This window comes from Giraffa tippelskirchi, chromosome 8, assembly GCF_054371585.1.
Source record: "Giraffa tippelskirchi isolate mGirTip1 chromosome 8, T2T-mGirTip1v1.2.pri, whole genome shotgun sequence".
Lineage (NCBI taxonomy): Eukaryota > Metazoa > Chordata > Mammalia > Artiodactyla > Giraffidae > Giraffa > Giraffa tippelskirchi.
In genome coordinates this window covers 5,799,285-5,821,748 of record NC_137282.1, presented here as the reverse complement: position 1 = coordinate 5,821,748, position 22,464 = coordinate 5,799,285, and the positions used below count along the sequence as shown (strand labels likewise).

The 22,464-nt window shown below is 41.7% G+C and overlaps 1 protein-coding gene across 1 annotated transcript in view; it reads right to left on the bottom strand.

The window, feature by feature from the left end:
• The window catches only part of LOC145517360 (uncharacterized), a 177,096-nt gene that overhangs the window by 665 nt on the left and 153,967 nt on the right, over nucleotides 1-22,464 (bottom strand). The window lies entirely within an intron of this gene.

Sequence of the window (22,464 nt, the reverse complement as noted above, 5' to 3'; positions counted from 1 at the left end):
CAGCAGCAAGTAACAGAAATGCCATTTCAAACTGGTTTAAGTGTTAAAAATTTGTGCTCTAACATCAAAAGAAGTCCCAAGAGGGTGTAAGCCTTTGAGTTATTTGATTTAGATAGTTAGCAATCCAGAGTTTGGCATTTGTTCCAGTCCACCAGGCTTGGGGACAGTTTCATTTTCAGGATGGTAGCAAGGTGGCACTTCAAGGTGATCAGCACAGACATGATATAACTGAGAGGAAAAGAGCATCTCTTCTTGGGACCTTTGTGGAGGTTTCTTTAAAAAACTAAAAGTAGAACTAGCATATGATCCAGCAATCCCACTCCTGGGCATACATCCAGAGAAAACCATGCTTCCAAAAGACATATGCATCCCAGTGTTCAAAGCAGCACTGTCTACAACAGCCAGGACATGGAAGCAACCCTGGTGCCCATCAACAGATGAATGGATAAAGAAGACGTCACACACACACACACACACACACACACACACACACACACACACACACACACAGTGGGATATTACTCAGCCATAAAGAGGAACAAAAGTGGTTCTTTTCTAGAGATAGGGGTGATGTGTGCTTAGTTGCTCAGTCCTGTCCAACTCTTTGTGATCCCATGGATTGTAGCCCACCAGGCTCCTCTGTCCATAGGGATTCTCCAGGCAAGAATACTGGAGTGGGTTGCCATGCCCTCCTCCTATGGGATCTTCCTAACCCAGGGATCAAACCCAAATCTTCCCCATTGCAGGTAGATTCTTTACCATCTGAGCCACCAGGGAAGCCCAGAGATATGGATGAACCTAGAATTTTCTTTATCTCTTAATCATCAGAATTGGATCACATGCCTACTCTGAACCTTTAGACTAGTGGTTCACAAATTAGATAGTCAAACTATTTGGCATTTTTGGTGGTCACAATGACTAGATGGCTCTTAATAGATAGCAGAAAATACCTAGACTGCTAAACGCCCGGTGATAAATGGACAGTTTTTCACAAGGAAGAATGGTACCACCTAAAATGTCAAGACCCTTTTTGAGAAAATTGCTCTTAACATAATCAAACATTCTTTGGACAAGGAAGTGGTTCAGCTTTCCCTTAGGCCTTTGTAAGAAGGAAGGGTGAATATCTGAACAAAATTTAAAAAAAGCATTTTCCTGTTAAGAAGAACGTAGTTGGCAATCGGTGCTGGGTTAGACATCCAGTACCAGTACTCTTGCCTGGGAAATCCCATGGACGGAGGAGCCTGGTGGGCTGCAGTCCATGGGGTCGCTGATAGTCGGACACGACTGAGCGACTTCACTTTCACTTTTCACTTTCATGCACGGGAGAAGGAAATGGCAACCCACTCCAGTGTTCTTGCCTGGAGAATCCCAAGGACAGGGGAGCCTGGTGGGCTTCCATCTATGGGGTACCACAGAGTCGGCCATGACTGAAGCAACTTAGCAGCAGCAGCAGCGGCAGTGTTCACTATGTTATATTACCATCATTGGATCCTGAAATAAATGTCATTTATTTACTTATTATTGTATTGAATTATTTCATATTTTAAAAATTGTCTGAGAACTCTTAGAGGCTTAGAAGATCAACTAAGAGGCGGTTGCCATGACCTCAGTTTGAAATGATTTGAATATTAAGATAGCGGCACAGGGCATGGGGTTTCCCTGGTGACTCAGACAGTAAAGCATCTGCCTGCAATGCAAAAGACCTGGGTTCAATCCCTGGGTCAGAAAGATTCCCTGGAGAAGTGAAAGGCAACCCACTCCAGTATTCTTGCCCGGAGAATTCCACAGACAGAGGTGCCTGGCGGGCTACAGTCCATGGGGTCACAGAGTGGGCATGACTAAGCGACTGACACACACAAACACACAGGGCTTGGGGAAAAGTAAATGGATCCTAAAGATTATTGGAAAGAAATTAACAGATATTGGAAAGTGACTAGTTTTAAAGAGATAAGGGTGATTTCTTGGTTTATGGAAGTCTGAAGTTATCCACTGAATTCCAGCCACTCTCTCATAGCCATTGAAAAATGTTGTAGAAGTAGTGTCTAGCAATTATTGAGAATGTACTTACTGTTAGACATTGTAATGAGCACTTTACGCCCACTAATTCACTGAATCCTTACAATGGCACTTTAAGGAAGCATTTCATTGTTAGCTCCAGTTTACAAATAGAGGAACTGAGGCCCCAGGGAAGCAAAGCCTGCTGTGAAGAAGAATGGACTAGGTAGGAGATTAGTTTTTAAACTGAACTCTGTCATGAGCTGTGTGACCTTCAGGAAGGTATGCTTCTCTTTGGGACTCAATTTCTCTAATTATCAACTGAGAGTGGTTAACCAGATACCAAAGATCTATGTTCATGGTGCCTACTGTTAACCAGAATTCGAGAAATGAAGACCTGATTGAAATAAAAAGGCATTTATTTGAGGTTTGTTAGGACTGTAGCCCAGGAGACGCAGATTCAAAAGCAACTGATTTGTGTTTTGCTGGACCACAAAATGGGGAAAACTTAGAAAGGCAACAAAACCTCACAAGGTCACATGCATTTTTTGTCCAAAGTTAGATTGGAGCTGGCAAGAAGTAAGGGTGCTTGCATGGCAAGGATGAGTTGAGGTTCAAATTCACTACATAGTTGTGAACGTTTTGATGGGGTGAGTAGGGCGGGACTTTGAAGCTATAAGGTTGCAGGTAGCAGGTGCTGGCAGATACTGTGAAAACAGCTGATATGGCCTCAAATCTGATACAGTTCAGAAAATACAAGTTCTAAATGATGGAGGAATAGTGTCTGAAAGCAAATCCACAATGGCCACCTGACTCCCTTTAGGGTGTCTGAACAGCAGTTACTCCATTTTGATTTTTTAAATGATCTTAAATATGTCATCACTATAGACTTTTCAGTCCTCCAAGCCTGAATTTTAGATGCCCTAATGCCATTTCCTATCATCTAAACTACAATAGGACTGGCATAATATCGACATTAATAACAGCTGAATAAATGCTTGATATAAAATGTTGCAAGGCATCCCTAGTGGCTCAGATGGTAAAGAATCTGCCTGCACTGCAGGAGACTCAAGTTCAATCCCTGGGTCAGGAAGATCCCCTGGAGGAGGAAATGGCAACCCACTCCAGTATTCTTGCCTGGAGAATTCCATGGACAGAGGAGCCTGGTGGGCTATATAGTTCATGGGGTTGCAGAGAGTTGGACATGGCTGAGTGACTAACTTTCACTTTTCAACTTTCTTTCAGAAAATGTTCAAATTTTATTTACTCTTCACCATTGATCAGTAGAATACAGTGGAAATGGTGCTGTGCCAATTTTGAGCTCAGCCCTTCACTGGCCTGAAAGCTTCTACTTTCTTCTTGGAATGTTCTTTGTTGGAAGTCAGATGACATGCCCCCGGAGAAGAACCAGGGCCCCCCAGTCACTGGACTCTGAGTTCCCAGTCCAGCTGCCAGATGACTTGAGCCTCCTAGGACCTAATCCAATGTCACATCTGATACCATGTAAAGCAAAACAACCACTCAGTTATCCTACATTGTGATGTAATAAATTACAGTTTTAAGCCACCAATTTGTGGGGTGGTTTGTTTCACAGCAATCAATAACTGAAATAGTTACTGCAAATATACCCATTTTACAGATCTAGAAACTGAAGCTTATGAGAATTTAATTGTAGATCACATATCACGGAAATGGTGGAATAGATATCTGAACAGAGTTCTACCAAATTACAGAGTCCACAGTTGAAAACACTATGCCAGCTTGTCTCTCATCTTAAAACCAAGTTATCAGCCATATGTTTCTGCAACATTTGAATTTGGATAGCATTTTCTCCTATAAAGAGAACCGCTAAGCTTACACAGGCATTACAAAAATCTGTTTTCTTTAATTAATTCTACAATTCCTAGAAGTATTTGACAAATAACGTGTGCTAAATGTACTCAGATACTTCACATGGATTACAAACAAAAAGCCAGAAACCTAGAGGAATGTTCCTCTCTCCTTGTCTCGCTGGAGTTCTTTACTTTTCTAAAGCCTAAGGCAGTGACATGCAGCCTTTAAAGTCCCTTGTCCATCTTGCCAGCAGTGCCTTAGACACCTGTGCATTAAATTAGTGCAATATTGCTTTCAATCTGCACTTAGCATTTCCAAGTGTTCATCATCTAGAAAAAGGCACCGATACATCATGACTAAGTTCCAAACAGATGGTTTCAAAGTCTATTTAGCTGGTGCTCCTTTTTTTATGAAGCTAAAGTAAAATTCGTTCAGCAAATGCAGCTATCAAAAGATAACTGGGGGGCTGCGTGTGTGTGGGGGGGGGTAGGCAAATGAGCTGACTTAGCAAAAATGAAAATCCTGAGTATTTCACATCGAAACAAGCCAAGGCAGTGATTGAAAGGGGACGATGCACCTTTTCTTTTCATGCTGGTTCCACCCCTCCTGCCCTGGTGCTTGTCCAAATACAGTTTAAGTGAAGATACAACGGCATTTTTCCGTGGGTTAGTGCTACAGACTGGGGTACACGGGAAATGTGCTAGCGTGTGGGGTTAGGATGAGGCAACGCACTTGGTCAAACGTAAACAAGTTACAACTTTCCCATAAAATCTGTCGAAGTCATTGTAAGAGTACAGTATTATCTATTCCACATGTCATAACTGAGGTAAGCCTAGCCTTCTAACTCAGCTGTAAAAACTCTAATTGAGACTTTCACATCAAGTGGTAGTAATAGCCATAATGCTATACATTCATATAGAGCTTCATGATTTGTCTGTTATCTATGTGGAACTTGATCTGATCCTTATAATAACCCCAGACTAAGTCCTAGTAATATACAAGCTCAGAAAGTTCAATAACAAACCAGGAGTCAACTCCAGACTCTACAATACCATAACTTCAGCTGCAATGCTCGACTCCAAGTTTCTTTTAAAAAGACGGGGTGAGTACAAACTACTGTGTATAAAATAAATAAGCTGCAAAGATATACTGCACATCATGGAGAATATAGCCAATATTTTATAATAACTATGAATGGAATATAATCTTTAAAAATTGTGAGTTTATGTGGTTCACCTAAAACTTATATATAATATAAATAATATATATTTAAAACCATTTCTCCAATCTTTTATTAGAGCTTCAGCTTTTTTCGAGTTTTTTAAAAATTTATTTTTTTTAATTGGAGGGTAATTGCTTTACACCATTGTGTTGGTTTCTGCCATACATCAGCAAGAATCAGCCATAGGCATACATATATATGTCCCCCTTCTTGAACCTACCTCCCACCTCCCACCCCATCCTGTCCCTCTAGGTTGTCACAGAGCACCGGTTTGAGTATAGCTTCAATTTTTTTATTTCAATTGATTTCTCTTTATTGAGGTATAATTTGGACGCAGTAAAACCCAAAGATCCTAGACAGACAGTTCTATCACTCGGAAAGCTCCCTCACGTCCTTCACCAGGCCGTCTTCATCCTAGGCTTTTCTCTTCTTTTTTGCCAAGTACTTGTTTTGCCTGTTCTAGAACTTTATATAGATGCAAAATTTTGGTTTTTGCAACTTGGCCTCTTTTGCTCAACATAATTGAGAGTCATCCATGCTATTCTGTACTATGACATGCTTATATACTGGGATGTACTCACAATGTGTAGATAAGTAGCTTACTCTTTAACACTACTGGGTAGCACTCCACATCTGAAGGCACCACTCTTTGCTTATCCATTCCTCTGTTGATGGACATTTGGGTTGTTTCTGTTTCTAAACAGCTTCATTTTAACACTAAATGTTTGGCTCTTAAAATGAGTCCATTAATTAAGAAATCTGCACATTTTCCTTTGTGTGTGTTTCTGTGTGTGAGTTAAAGTAGAACTGACTTTGGGAATCAATATAGTTATGCTAAACACTTCGCATTTGAACTATAAAATAAGTTGGTCTGGTTCCCAGACTTCAAGGCTGGGAGGTAAACAGTTGGAGGGATGCTAATGTCAAAATAGCCTCACAACTGAGCAGTCCAGTGTCTGAGCTCAGTGGTGGGGCTGTCCTCATAGGAAAGAGATGGGCATTCAGTGCTGTCGTTTCAAGGTTCCAGCTCTATGCCTAGCACTTTGGCTGATAGCAATGTTTCTGTAAACACTCACCAGTGAGATGCTGGCATCATGTATGTAAACAAATCAGTGGTTCTGATCATTTAAAATCCTGGTATCAGCTGCCTCTCTCCCTTTCTCTAAGGCACTTAGGCGCATCCTGGTTTGCTAATTAAAACCCAGCACTAAAGCCTTTCAGCCTTGTTGTGTGCAGCTAATTGGACCTTCAGGGATGCAATAAATGAGTCAATCAGCATTCACTAGCATGCATTTATCTAGCACCTGCTGTGTGCCAAACACCGCACCGTGTTAGCTGAGTTTCCTAACAGGGTGCAGGGAGAAAATGTTAAGTTAAAGAACACTAGGGTTGATGTCCAAAAGCCTGAGTGTGAGTACTGCTTTTGCACATAACTATTTTGAAGATTTCTGGCAATTCACTTTGTCTTGGAACCTCAGTTTTGAGTTAATAAGAGGTCCTGATTTTTTCAGGGCACAAGCTCGGGTGTGAAAACAAACATATGCCCTTAATATTTCTACCACTCGACTATTCTGGGTTCCTAGTCTTTTGGATGGCAGACATTTAAACTCGCTGCATTTAAGGAATCGCCTTCTTTCCCTATAGAATCCTTCCCATTTGTCCCCGGAGCTATTGCTGAGTCCCCAGGGTTCATGTACTATGTGGAGGGGAACGGATATCAACCAGCTGTGCTCCTTCACTTGAGGTCCACTAATTGTCATATGCTCTTTGGGTCTCAAGTCCTTACTCCTCCAGAATAAGTTCCTTTTTCTACTTTAAAACCTCCCCAGGTCTTCCAGTTTCAGGCCCCCCCTTAGCGCCGCTCTGGGCCTGGAAGGGAGAAATTCTAGACTTTCCAGCACTGCGCTCCAGGACCTGGTCCAGATGCTCTAGGCTCCGGATCATAAGCAGGCCAGCTGGCATTCACTCCCTCTGCACCTGCTTGGATGGAGGGTCTTCTGAGACCTTGTGATTTTCTCAGACTGCATCCAGAAGGCAAAGCATTGGCCCCTGCTGGTGTCCAAGGAACTCTGTGTAAATTAGAGAAATAACATCCCTTTTTTTGTGAATGAGTTGCCCAGGTGCACCTCTTCTGGGCAGACCAATTAGAAGACTTGTTGGTCTGCAGGCTTGTGGGCAGTGAGCCAGCTGGACTCTCAGTCCATTGGCGAGAGACTGAGGGCCTGTGCGGTGCCATCCTAGGCTGGGCTCTCAGTCGCTCCTCCCTGGGTTCTCCCACCCTGTCCCCCTCCTGACCAAGATTCAGCCCACGCACTTTAACCTCTTCTGTTCCTCTTCACTCGCACTTTCCTTCCTCCCCATCTTGAAGTAGGCAACAACCTTCTCTGCTCACAGAATTGTCCTATTCTCCTTTCCACTGGATATGATAGGCATTTGGTAAACAGTGGCTTTTCTTTCAAGGAACTGTCACAGCCATGCATATCAAAAGATTCTTTGGGAGACTTGACTGGCAGTCCAGTGGTTAGCACTCTGTACTTCCACTGCAGGGGGCACAGGTGTGATCCCTGGTCTGGGAACTAAGATCCCCACAAGCCTCATGGCATGGCCCCCCAAAAAAATTTGCCAAAAAAAATTCCAATTCTTTGGGAACTTCAAAGCCACCACTGGACTCTTCCTTCCTCTCTGTATTTCTGTGCGACCTCTCTCCCTAAGGTGAGGGACATCCAAGGTCTTGTGGCCCCAGAGGAGAAAGGACCACAGCTGAAGGACATACTCGGGGACCAGGGCAGCCAGGGAGGTGTGCTGCTTGGATCTCCTTCAAGAAAGACCTTACCGCCCAGTCATAAGGAGGGATTTTGGCTGACAGACTCCAGCTGTGGTGCCAGCAGGAGCTGGAACCGAGGTCGTGGTCTTCTTGGAGACCCTCTAGCCAATGACTGATCATAGTGGCTTTCAAGGGCTTGGCTGTTTCCTCCCCAAACGGGATTACTCCTAAGGATGACCTTTGCTGTGGTACCCTCACCAGGCTGACGCTTGACTGAATCTCGGTCACATCTGCCCAACAGTCTGGGGCTCGCCAGTACCATCTGGTTCCCTTTCCCCCCAGTGAACCTCCTGTGCTCATCACTCAGAGTCTGCTTCTCAGAGAAACCAGACTGACGCAGGTCTGAACTCCAGTAACCAATTAAATAACACCCTTCCAGGTAGCAGAGAATGAAAATAACCAAACAGTCTAATTCCTATGGCTGCCAGCATGCTCTCTTACATGTTCTTCATCTCTGTCTAAAAAAATGTGAGGGAGAGAACAATCATGCACCAGGTAAATCACTCCAATTTGCAAAATGTCCAAGAGCAGAGATTTAATTATCCCTGATCCTACTCGTCCCTTCCCTCGAATCATTCCATCACCAACGACAACAGCAACAAAGGCCAAACAGCACAACGACTGCAGAGCTGCAGGGTGACCCCAAAGCAACAGGTCTGCTTAAATCGAGTCCTGCTGTATTTGAATCATCTTTCCAAAAACAGGCAAGTGATTAAAAAATCAAAGTGAACTGGAAGCTGTCAGAAGTACTGGTTTGGTAAATAACTTTTTGGCCAAAGAATAGAAAACATGATTTTCGCCATAAAGGAACACAAAAGGTATTTTTTCAGTATGTGTGTATGAGTAATGAGTTCTGAGTGCCCTGCAAAAGTCTGACCTTGGCCTTCAGGGTTGCAGGCAGTGGTGACGACACTCGTATTCCCGGTAAGTGCGATCTCATTGTAGGTTCCCTGTAGATATGTCTCTTCAGTCAACTTTTACCCCTTGAAAGGATTATACAAAACCCTCTGTAGGAACAGAAAGAGGCTCATAAAGTGGAGGGTTTAAAATGATTTCAGCACCAACAACATCACTATAAGTTTTGGAGCACCATGCGAAGTCACCATGAAGGTCAAAACACTCATTTGAATGTAAAAGTTGTATGTTATCTGATCAGTTGAAAAGTTAGTTCACTTTCATTCCTACTGCTCACTGGATGTTGGGTAAGGTGGTGTGGAAGGGAGGTTGAGGATAAGACGTGGAAGAGGAGTTTAGGGAAAGAATGCGGCCCATCGGTCTACAAGTTTACTATTGCATTTTAGGAGTCTCATATGTGAAGAGATTGTCCAGAAAAACAGGAGCAGTGGTTCTAATGAGAAAGGGAGGCTATTATATTTCTTGCAAGCTGACAGACTTTCCTCCCAAGAGTTTAGATGAGTCCTCTTCCTGCGTGTTCTTTCACCTGAAAAGGTGTCAATCCCCACCTTACCCCTCTGCCATCCGAATCTCTCAAATTCCACAGTGGAAAGCACAGGAAACAAAACAGAAACCAAGATTTCAAAGAGGAGTCTGACAGAGTTTGGAGGTTCTCTTAGTCTCTCTCTCTCTCTATTTTTTTTAAACATTTTGTAGAATCGCTTGCTCCTTGGAAGAAAAGCTATGATGAACATAGACAGTGTATTAAAAAGCAGAGACATTACTTTGCCAACAAAGGGCCATACAGTCAAAGCTATGGTTTTTCCAGGAGTCATGTACAGACCTAAGAGTTGGACCATAAAAAAGGCTGAGCACCAAAGAACTGATGCTTTTGAACTGTGGTGTTGGAGAAGACTGTTGAGAGTCCCTTGGACTCCAAGCAGATCAAACCAGTTAATCCTAAAGGAAATCAACCCTGAATATTCATTGGAAGGACTGATGCTGAAGCTAAAACTCCAATCCTTTGGCCACCTGATGCGAAGAAGTAACTCATCTGAAAAGACCCTGATGCTGGGAAAGATTGAAGGCGGGAGGATAAGGGGATGACAGAGTATGAGATGGTTGGATGGCATCACCGACTCAACGGACATGAGTTTGAGTAGGCCCTGAGAGTTGGTGCAGGACAGGGAAGCCTGGCGTGCTACAGTCCATGGGGTTGCAAAGAGTAGGACACAACTGAGCAACTGAACAACAACAAGCAGAAAGACAATATCCTCTGTTTACCAACAAGTTATTTCAACTCCCTCTATTTCTTGCCATAATCACAAATTCTTCTTAACTTCTTAGCATGTGGTGTATCCTATTGATTGGCCTATCAAGAAATTAAAAGCAAGCAGAGCAGTCCAACTGGTGGATGAGTGTCCTAAAGCCTCCAGAAATTACTTCTTGGTCAAGAGGATCTTACATCCATCCTAAACTCATCACAGAATTCATCTGTTACAAAATCTTGAAACAGCACCTGAAGACTTCCTGTTGGGTAGAATCCCTTTTGCTTCTTTTATGCTGTAATTTCCTGTGCTCTGCAGACCAAGGGATTCCCTTCAGCCTCTTCCAGGGTGTCTTGGTGAGTGAACTAAAGAGTACATTGAGAGGCTGTCTTATTTGATTTCCTCAGGAATGAGTGTAATGACAGCTAGACTTTCTAAATGTGCAAATAGCTTTAAAAAAGAGATTTGTTTTTCCAAGGACTCTGTTCTCTGGCTTACTCCTTATTGACCACAGCTCTGATCAAACATGCTTCCAAAAGTGAGTGATACATTATTGCCCCAATTATTGTAAAGCAGCTATACCCCAATTTTTTAAAAGGGGGAAGAAAGTGTCCAAAACGGAATCACCTCCAATCCACCAAAAATGCCCTTCATCCAATGTCAATTACGGATGTGCTTTAGATCACATTAGGCCAGCAAATGTTTTCATTTTCACACTGTATAAGAAGAATTCATTTGAAAAGCTATTTTTCATTTGTTTTACTTTCAGGCAACTGCTTATTCCTCTCCCTCATCATAATGTCATGCCCTCCTTCCCAGTCTATATAGTAAAAAAAAGAAAAAAACATTGGGTAATACTAAAATCTAAGAACACATGGAAAGCTTTGCTAGGAAGAAAGAAGTGAGGAACTAGAAGGCAAATCACTTAGTGTGAAAAAATAAAAGCAAAATCTTAAAAACTGAAGTCTCTCTGTGACCTTCACTTCTCCATTTCAAAGAAATCTGTGTTCTTTTCGCAAAAATATTTTGATTAACATTCATCTCCAGGGATCTATAAGTCACTGAGCAACAAAGACTGAACAATAGTGAGAAATAAACGTGACTTTCAACTCAGATCTGTGTTTTATCACCAGTTCTTTGAAGACAAAGGTTACTGAGTTTCCAGAGGATGCTGAAGCTCCTTTCCTGGGCTGCGGCTGTTCAGTCGCTAAGTCGTGTCTGACTCTCTGTGACTCCATGGACTGTAATATGCCAGCTCCTCTGTCCTCCACTATCTCCCTGAGTTTGCTCAAATTTATGTCCATTGAATCAGTGATGCTACCTAACCATGTCATCCTCTGCTGCCCTTTTCTCCTTTTGCCTTCAATCTTTCTCAGCATCAGGGTCTTTTCCAATGAGTCAGCTCTTTGCATCAAGTGGCCATACTTTTGGAGCTTCAGTAATCAGTCCTTCCAGTGAATATTCAGGGTTGATTTCCACAGTGATTTTGGAGCCCAAGAAAATAAAATCTGTCACTCCTTCCATTTTTTTCCCCATCTATTTGCCATGTCATGATGGGACCGGATACCATGATCTTAGTTTTTTGGATGCTGAGTTTCAAACTAGCTTTTTCACTCTCCTCTTTCACCTTCATCAGGAGGCTCTTTAGTTTCTCTTTACTTTATGCCATTAGAGTGTTATTATCTGCATATCTGAGGTTGTTGATATTTCTCCCAGCAATCTTGATTCCAGCTTGTGAGTCATACAGCCTGCTATTTCGCATGGTGTACTCTGCACAGAAGTTAAATAAGCAGGATGATAATATACAGCCTTGTTGTCCTCCTTTCCCAATTTTGAACCAGTCTGTTGTTCCATGTCCAGTTCTAACTGCTGCATCTTGACCTGCACACAGGTTTCTTAGGAGACATTTAAGGTGGTCTGGTACTCCCATCTCTTTAAGAATTTTCCACAGTATCTTGTGACCTACGCAGTCAAAGGCTTTAGCATAATCAGTGAAGCAGAAGATGTTTTTCTGGAACTCCCTTGCTCCTCCCCGTACTGAGAGGGACCATAGTCTGAACGGCCACACCCAGTTCCCTGCACTGATATGTGGTCAACATTATATAACTTATTTTGTGAATGGTGGCCTGCACCACATTTTCTAAGGACACCTAAAATCAAACATTCTGGACTCTTTCTCTACTCAAAAATTGGGCTAATTTCTGTTTCACAAAATGATAGAAACTATTTCCCATCAAAATCCCATTAAAACAAAACATGATTCATAAATCATTCAATGTTATCCTTAATGTAAACCAACTGGACAGATGACTAAGGGCTAAATAGCTACAGTTTCAAATTTTAGAGAAAACAATGATAATTGAAACTGCTACCTAATTGGAACTATATCTATGGGATATGGGCTATATCCATGTTCAGAGAAATATCTATAGCCTTATGTGCTTACAATGGTCAATAAATAATAAAAATTAATTAATTTTTGATTAAAAATATTTATGGAAAACAAGTAGACACACTAAGGAAAAAACGGATTTAACAAAGATAAAAATTAGAAAAGAAATAAGAAAAATAGAGATAATAAATGAATTAAAAAGCTGATATTTAGGAAGTAAGATAAGCATATGACCATTAAGCTATAAAAGAAGGTCACAAATGTAAATATTTAAAACAAGATAACAGGAAAATAATTGCAGATAAAAAGAAAAGCAAAACAATTATATATATGTGTGCATGCTCAGTTTCATCCGACTCTTTGCGATCCTATGGACGGTAGCCCGCCAGCCTCCTCTGTCCATGAGATTCTTCATGGCCAAGAATACTGGAGTGGGTTACCATGTCCTCCTCCAGGGGGTCTTCCCAACCCAGGGATCAAACCTGCCTCTCCTGTGTCTCCTGCATTGCAGGTGGGTTCTTTACCACTGAGCCACTGGGGAAGCTCTGGGATAAGTTTATTCAGTCCTATGTATATTAATTGGAAAGATTACAAAAATTAAAAATTTTAATGAAAATATAACTCAATAAAATTGGCCCTGTGTAATATGGTGAAACAAACAGAAAGAAGTGTATTTCAACTTGGACTTCACTTGAAAATCATCTAGGATGTTTCTGAAAGATGACTCTAGACTAAATCAGACCTTCTTGCAACAACCTGTGATGAAGTCACATGTGGAAACAATCATCCCATCAAGGGTTAGAGAAATAAGATGACAACACAAAGTACATCTTTATGAAGTTAAGGTAGAGCTGACAGGCAGTCAGACCTTAAAGGCAAGACCAGAGAGACGGAAAACCCAAAAAGCGAGCTGACTTTCTGCATGTCGCCTTTCCTCTGGGGGCACATGTTGATTCATGGAGCAGAAGCAAAAGGCTGCGAATACCAACAAACAGACATTGCAAAGGGGCAGAAATATCAGCAAGGTTTGGCAAGAGCACAGGGTCGGGTCCTGAGGAGGGTGGTGGGGGGCGAGGAAGGAATCAGAATTCAGCGGTGGAGAGGCAGTCAGAATGGAAGGTCCAAGATCCCAGAGAAAGGCCATGCAGAGCTGTGAAATTTATTGGTTTCCCCTGAAGACATTTACTGAATTCTCCAGCTGCCCAGACCAAGAGGTTAAAAACCCATGCAGAAAGCCCAAGTCATGCAGAGAGAAGTTCCTGGCAGTCTCGTGGTGTGAACCAGATTAAATTTGGAATTTGGGACTTGGTTGCCTCTCAGAGAGTCAATACTAGGTTGTCTGTTGAAAACCCTAGCAGGCTACCCATTAACAGCAAAGGGAAATCAGAAATAGACTGAGCTTTCCTAAGACCTAGTTTGAGTCAGATTTCCCCCCAGTTATTCCGACCAAGAAAGACTTTAACATACTGACCTCTAAATTTGTTCTAGGGAACTTCTCAATCTATCACTTCCAAAATTCTCTGAGTGTCAGTTTACTCTGGTGGTTAATCCTGCTTCACTACTATTATGGCACCATTCCTTTCTAGTGATTTTGCCAGAATTTGCCTCTGTCTCCATCCTCAGAATCTTCTTATTTCCACTGAAATCAGGAAACCCATTTCAATAACAGCACCCCCATGTCTACAACCATCAAACTAAATTGGTCAGACAAAATCCCTGATGTCTAGCTTTCCTGATTTCTACATTACATCAGAAGGATGTAGAACTTCCTTTAGGTCTTTGAGAAGGATCAGAAGGCAGCCAGTCTGAAAGCCACCAATCTGTTTTGCGACCTCCCATGGTGAGGCATGAGATGACCCAAGAAGCTGGAGGTGAAAATAGCAGCCAAGCCAAAGGTTGGCCCAGTTGCCGGCAGAGAGTTATCAATTGTCTTCACCAAGCCGAGAGAGACGGATCATAAGTTCCAGTGGCTGACTTCAGCAGGGAATGCCCCAGAATGGACAGCAAGCAGATACAACAGAAACACGGTCTTTGAGAACGCATTCAAGACTTCTGACTGTTCCCTTCATGGGGTCACATAACCAGCGATTTCCCCATGGCAACAGGCCCAGATGTCACTTAGAAAGAAGCCAGGATAGACAGATCTGAAAATTAAGAGCATCATTTGAAAGGGCTATTCAAGTTTTTTAACTTTAAGGATTAAAAGTTATTATTTTTCCATGTTAAGCAAGTCTGGGCTTTTGAGAAAGATCAGATTAGTTATCCCGATCAGTTTTTAAAAATATACAGTATGTGCATGTGAATTTACTGGGAATAAAGTTTATAAACATGCTACACTTTAAAAGGAAACCTGAAAATAGCAAAGAAAGGAAAACATCCCATTTAGAGCATAATCATGAGGGATGTAAAATATTCATCCACCCGTCTATCCTTCCAAACATCCAGTCATCCTTGGAATAAACATAGCAAAATATGAGCAAAAATTATACAAAAATGTGGTTGATTGAGAATATGAGAGGATTAAAACAGACACCCAAAGACTCTGCATGTAAACTGTATGTCTCTGTTCCTTGATGGGACTTCTTGGTGGTTCAGTGGCGAAGACTCTGCACTCTCAGTGCAGGGGGCCTGTGTTCAATCTCTGACCAGGGAACTAGATCCCATACGCTGCAGCTCAAAATCCTGCATGCTTCCACAAAGACCTCGGGCAGCCAAACGAATAAATGAAATTCCCTGGGCATTTAAAAATCTATATACATTTTTTTTTAAAGTAATACAATGAAAAATTCCTAATCTAACAAACTTAAGTTTGCTATAATTCCACATCCAGCAAATTTCTCTTTGTTACCTTTCATACGCCATTAACCATGCCCAGAATTTCCTGGGGTAAATCAAATTAGCTTGTTCAGGATGAATACCTAACAAGAGCTTTTTTTTCTTTTTTACCATCCAACATTAGCAGATCCTAATTTTACCCTGATGCTGAAAAACCTAAAGGTAACATTATTTATGCACTATAGTTAGAACAACTTGATGAGATTTTGGGTCTTATGATTCCTTTTAGGAAATGAACTCCAGTGTGTTGCATATTTTAATACCCTCACTCATTCTAACTCTATTCTAACCTACTCCAAAATCTTAGTCTGACTTTTCTGGGCAGATGGGCCATGAATACTGAACACTTAATAATTTACACCCCTGGGAAAGGTCCAGCAATATAATAAAATGTGAAATTTCTGACCAATTATGGAGCATAGCTAATAATAGAGCAGCAGTATCAGCTCACTTTCATCAGTTTGATGATAATAGAAACTTGAGATTGAAGGACCATAGATGCTTCTAACTTTTTTTAAACTTGGAAAACTTTTGTTACAAAAAATTTCAATCATATATAAAAATAAAGAATATTTTAATGAACCCATAATCACACTATTCAGATTTAATAATTATAGATAGGATATGTGCTTCATTTCTTTTCCTTTGCTTAGGATTTTTTTTAATTTAATTTTTTCTTTCAATTTTATTGAGATACAGTTGATGAAAAGCACTATATAATTTTAAGTGTACAGTATAACAATATGACTTATGTATTTAGGAGGTATGAATTAAGGGAAATTCTCAGGTTCCCAGTCAAGCAGGAAAGAAAAGGTTTAGGGGAAAATAATCACCTTGGTGTCAGGTATTCAAATTTCAGTCTCTAAAGTTTCATAAATTGATATATCTATATAGAAGCAATTTAGTCAGAAAATTCAGGACATACCCAGGTGTCATTCAAAGGCAGTGATTTCTGGTTCTACAGAACATTATGGCATTCTATGATTTTAACAAAATTGTGTAAAAAATTTGGTCAATAGTTTCCATCAACCAAGTAAGTATAATGCTATCTAATGACAGAATCCATCAAAACTTTGCAAAGTGGTAATGTGCCTTAACAGCATAAAATATGTGCTGTTATACACTTCTTTAAGCCTCTCAAAAACAACTGTAATATTGCAGTAGAATGTTATCAGATTAGAGCTCTTAGTGAATGACTTATGGTTGAATTTATCATGCCTTTAAATGATAGTTTAAAATATGTTTTAAAAACCTTGGGTGGAATTTTCCTAATATTTAAAATATTTCTGTCTTTGTTAGCAAGCATTGGATATAATTTAAACTGTTATTGATCAACAGAAGTGGTTTTTTTGAACATCAATTTTAGTTTTTATTATGATAATTCAAAGTGTACTGACAATTGGTCCCAACATTAAATATCTCAAACTTAAGTTCATTTTATGAACTTATTATTTATTCATAACTTATTATGAATTTCATATTATGAAATTTCCCAAACACAGACATTTGCCATTTTTATAGCTCTTTGTCACTTGGTCACTCATCTTTTGTTACCAGTTTATCAGTGTTCGGGCTTCTCTGATGGCTCAGCTGGTAAAGAATCCACCTGCAATGTGGGAGACCTGGGTTCGATCCCTGGTTTGGGAAGATACCCTGGAGAAGGGAACAGCTACCCTCTCCAGTATTCTGGCCTGGAGAATTCCATGGACTGTATAGTCCATGAGGTCACAAAGAGTCAGACACAGCTGAGCGACTTCCACTTATCAGTGTTCACATTTGCTATCTGGATGTGCTTAACTCTAGCACAAGTTTCTACTAATTGTCTAATTTCTACTAATCTTCTAATGGTCTACTCTTATATACTGGAACAAGACTGTGTTACAACTATGTGGACTGGTCCAGGTGCCTGGGACAACCCACTTGAGTACCTCTGCCCCCTCCAAAGAAGGGGCTATTTCTCATGAAATGTTCTCGTTTGGTGACCAGAGCATGTCCCAAGTTGATCCAAGCCCACGGGCCTTCAATACGAAACACTGGTGCAACTTGCTACAGTGGTGCCATTGGAATTTGGGCACAAATGCGTGGGTGAACTGTCAGAGTGTGTCAGCTGTTTAGCAGTAGCTTTAAGAAGCTTGCTAGGCGTCCTGTCGGGAGAAGATGCAGGGTCACACCAGCTATGTCTTTCCTCCAGCGCAGCCTGAGCACAAGGCCCCCAGCTGGCCCCACCTTCATCTCTGTCCCCCCGCCGCTCCCAAGTGGCATTGGTCTTCACCTCCGATGGACTGAGACCTGGTTTCCAGGGAACCTGCAGGCCATGAGCAGGAGGCCCACTCCGCTACTTTGTAACTTAGTCTGCCAGGCTCCACAGGGCTCTCCTGTGGCTGAAAGTGAAAGTTGCTCAGTTGTGTCCGACTCTTTGCGACCCTGTGGACTGTCCATGGAATTCTCCAGGCCAGAATACTGGAGTGGGTAGCCACTACAGGGGATCTTTCCCACCCAGGGATCAAACCCAGGTCTCCTACATTGCAGGCGGATTCTTTACCAGCTGAGCCACCAGGGAAGCCCAAGAATAGTGGAGTGGGTAGGCTATCCCTTCTCCAGCGGATCTTCCTGACCCAGGAATCGAACCGGGGTCTCCTGCATTGCAGGTGGATTCTTTTCCAGCTGAGCCACCAGGGAAGCCCAAGAATACTGGAGTGGGTAACCTATCCCTTTCTAGCGGATCTTCCTGGCCCAGGAATTGAACCGGGGTCTCCTGCATTGCAGGCAGATTCCTCCTCTGTCTTCTTCCTTGGGCCTTGGGAGAGTTGGGGAGAAAGCATCAAATTTCACTTTTGTTTTTTCTTATATCTTACGAGTCTGCATCTGTTTCACTCTAGAAACTGGAAAATGAATACCTTAATCCTAGGTACATGCCACGGTGGTTAAAGCTCAATAAAAAGCAGCAAGTCCCTTCTGCAGCTCAGCCTCAGGGCTCCATAATCAGGGGCGTGCACAGCCTGGACCACGTTAATCTTGGCAACTGAGTCATTTCTGCTATGGCAGAGTCTGCCCATCCCTAGATGCTCCCACTCTTCTTCCAAAGAAAGAGCATTCGGGTCTAACACTGTGTCCAGGTAAAAGACCACATTCCTGGTCCTCCTTGCAGATTGTTGTTGTTGTTCAGTCGTGAAGTCGTGTTCAACCCTTTGTGACTCCATGGACGGTAGCACACCAGGCTTCCGTGTCCTTCACTATCTATCTGAGTTTGCTTAGACTCGTGTCCATAGAGTTGCTGATGCCACCTAATCATCTCATCCTCTGTCGCTCCCTTCTCCTCCAGCCTCAGTCTTTTCCAGCATCACGGTCTTTTCCAATGGGTCGACTCTCTGCATCAGGTGGCCAAAGTATTAGAGCTTCAGCATCAGTCCTTCCGATACATATTCAGGGTTGATTTCCTTTAGGATTGATTGGCTTGGTCTCCTTGCTGTCCAAGGACTCTCAAGAGTCTTCTCCAGTACCACAGTTCAAAAGCATCAATTCTTTAGTGCTCAAAGCTATGACAAGCCTTGCAGATAAGTAGGATCTTAACCATCTGTGACTGTGTTCTGATCAAGGAGACAGAAGAGGAAGTGTTGAATGAGTGTTTCTGGAATGATTCTCAAAAAAGCAGGAGATGGCTAGGATGTGTGCTTGTGCCCTTCCCCAGCTACCTACTTTTTAAAATATTTGGATATGATGCCTGGGGCACTAATCACTCTATTGGACCTTGAAATGATTCTGTGCTAAAATGATGGAGCAGAGAGATAGATGGAGACTGAGATGTTAACAACCCTGTACCTCCACCACTATCCTGAAACTGCTCCCCTCCAGACTTATTTTAGGTGAAATGTTGTGCGTTTAAGCCATGATTATGTTGTATTTTCTTTGATATGTAGTTGATCCTAATTCTAACTAACACACTGCTTTCACTGTTCACTGTAAAGCTTCAGGTAAGTCCCACTGCTCAGAACTGAGCTCCACTTTGTATTATTGTATAAGTAGTGTTTCGTTTTGTTTTGTTTTTTAGTTAAGGGCCATCAGCAATGGGCTAACTCCTGAATCGCCGATATAGCCCAAACTGTACAGTGAACTAAGCAACAGCTTCCCATAAAAACTCTTGCTATTCGTTGAGTTTTCAAACATTGATAATTTCTACTGCCACAGTGATTAAGGGCATTCTTAATGAAATCTATGTCCTAGTGATAGGATAAATTGGTCTTTTATATATATATTTCCATTTGGAAAGTTGTCTAAACATTAAAATCCTAAACTTCAATGACAGCCAATTTTCTTTCTTTTATTTGTTTAATGAAGCACAGTTGATCTACAATGTTGTGTTAATTTCTGTTACGTAGCAAAGTGACGCAGTTACACACGTATACATATATACTTTTTTTTTTGTATTCTTTTCCATTATTGTTTATCCCAGGAGATTGGATGTAGTTCCCTGTGCTGTACCATAGGACCTTGTTGTTACCCATCCTATCTATAATAGTTTGCATCAGCTAACTCCAAACCTGTCATCCGTCCCCCACCCCACCCCCACTTGGCAACCCCTAGTCTGTTCTCTATGTCTGGGAGTCTGTTTCTTTTTCATAGATAGGTTCTTTTATGTCATATTTTAGATACTACATATAAGTGATATCCATGGTATTTGTCTTTCTCTTTCTGACTTACTTTATGTAGCATGATAATCTTTAGCTGTATTACTCCATTTAATTTTTTTAAAAAGTGAATCAGGCAGGCTTCATCTCATACCCTGGTGAGAGATTGGGTGGTCAAATGAAGTGAGCAGAAACAAGTCATGAAATTAATCACAGTTCTGAATAAAATGATGGGTCCTGGATCAAGGTCCTCAGAGAAACAGATCCTGCCTCATACAGCTCCCTGAGAGTCAGCTGTTAACAGATCTCCCCAACCTCCATGTTCAGTGACATCACACTGAAAGCTTACAATCAGTCACGGTGGCAGTATTGATACTGCAGAAATCAGCACATGCTGCCAATTGAGTCACCTCTGTTTTTCTCGGGGAGTCAGAGGCTAAACCACTTGCGGTGTCTGGCTACCGCAAGTAGCCAGTGGTGTAGACTGGCTACACTTGCAGAGGGGACAGCACACGGCTAAAAGCGAGTGTGGGTCCCTGGAGCACCCACTGGGCGCGGGAGTCTCATTACTGAGTCACAGCACATCAGGATGGAGTGGTTGGGTAGCATCACTGACTCAATGGACATGGACCTGAGCAAACTCCAGGAGACAGTGAAGGATAGGGCAGCCTGGCATGCTGCAGTCCGTGGGTCACAGAGTCGGACATGATTGACTTAGCATCTGCACCACAACAACAATCTCAGATCAAGAGGGGACTCATAGGCCAAGAATCCCAGTGCGCATGTGATGCCTGAATTTCCCCAATAACTACTCTCTGTATCAGCTCTCCCGCCTCTGTGTGGGTTCTTCCAGCACTAGAAACCTTCTCTTCTCCTGATACAGTCACTGTCACTCTCTGGCTAGGCCAATTTAATTTTTAGAAATAGTCTCTTTAGCCTTGAGTTACTTGGAGCAGCCAGCTTCTCTTCCTATATTTCACTCACTCAGCTTTTCTTTATAACACAAGTATTTACAAAAGGACACGTTTCCCCTGTACCTATGTTGAAGAGGCTTTCTTACTCAGCGGTCAATGCAAGGTTTTCTTTCAGGACAGTGGTCATGTCTAATGACAACAGCACGTCTCCCTGGAGCAGTGACCTGTCTCACCTGTAGTCCTACTACGTAGTCTCGCCCAGACTCTATTCACAAGCCCTTTTCCTCCCTCCCAGACATGGCTGAGTGACTTCTTCAATCATTTTTAGTCTCTTATTGCATCCAATTTCCCATCATAATTTGGCTTTCCTTTTTCTGGTAATAACATCTAGTTTCTATATTGATTAGTATAAATAATGTTTGCCTTCTCTGCATTTTATTTAAACAATGACCATCTATCAAGCAGCCAGTGTGGGGCAAGAAGTTCAGGAAACCAAGACGCTGTGAGATCTAAGCTCTGCCTCTGGAAGCTGTTATCTGCTTGTGACATTTATTCTCGGGGTTCATGATGGCGATTCTGTCCCCAGTGCTCTTCCTACGGCTTTTACTAGATGCAGGGTTTCATACGGCATTTCAGATTTGGTTTTTTTAAGTCCATTCTTACACACTCTTCTATTTTCATCTTAGTATTCATTTTTCTTAAGCTGAATTTCTCCCATTTTGAGTTAAGAGCATCAGCTTATTCTGATTTATATTTAAAAACCGCCACTTAAGAAATCCGGCTTTATCCATTTGTCTCTGTACCCATATCTATCAGTTACCCATCTCCCCTCTTTTTTGTTTTCATATGTGATTTTAAAACCTAGCCTGCAAGTATGGAGTTTACAAATATGACATCAAGAAGCAGTTTTACACAAAAATACAGAATAAAGATACCACAAACAAATATCATAGGGTATCACTTATACATGGAATCTAAAATATTACACAAATGGACTTATCTACAAAACAGAAACTGAGTCACGGACATAGACAACAGATTGGTGGTCGCCAAGGGGGAGGGACTGGGAGTTGGGATTAGCAGATGCAAGCTATTACATACAGTTTGGATAAACAACAAGGTCCTGCTGTATAATGTAGGGAACTCTGTTCAATATCCCGTGACAAGCCATAATGGAAAAGAATATATATTTGTATATGTACACATATATATCTATAAATGAGTCAGTTTGCTATACAGCAGAAATTAACACTACAATGTAAGTCAACTAAACTTCAATAAAATACTAAAAAATGGTACCTCATCTCTAAATATCTGCCTCCTGAAGCATGAAAAGCATTTTATTCATATCATCATATTTTGTTCTCTCTAAATGATGGCTTAAGTATAGACAGAATTTCTATCCATCTGTAAATAATACTTCAAGGGTTAAAAGTCATGACTTATAACTGGCAGGCTCAGGTTTTAGGCTACTAACTCCCAAGGTCTGTGTTTGCTCTCAGAGTTTCCTCCTGCTTTCTAAAAATTGGTCTGATTAACCTCAAAGCCAATCCTATCTTGCGGGTGTAGTCTCTGCGTGCCAGCAGCAATGTTTGCCAGACAATAAGGGTAGATGGCTGGTTTTCCAGAGCTTATCTCAAGCAAGGCTGGTATGACTGGCTC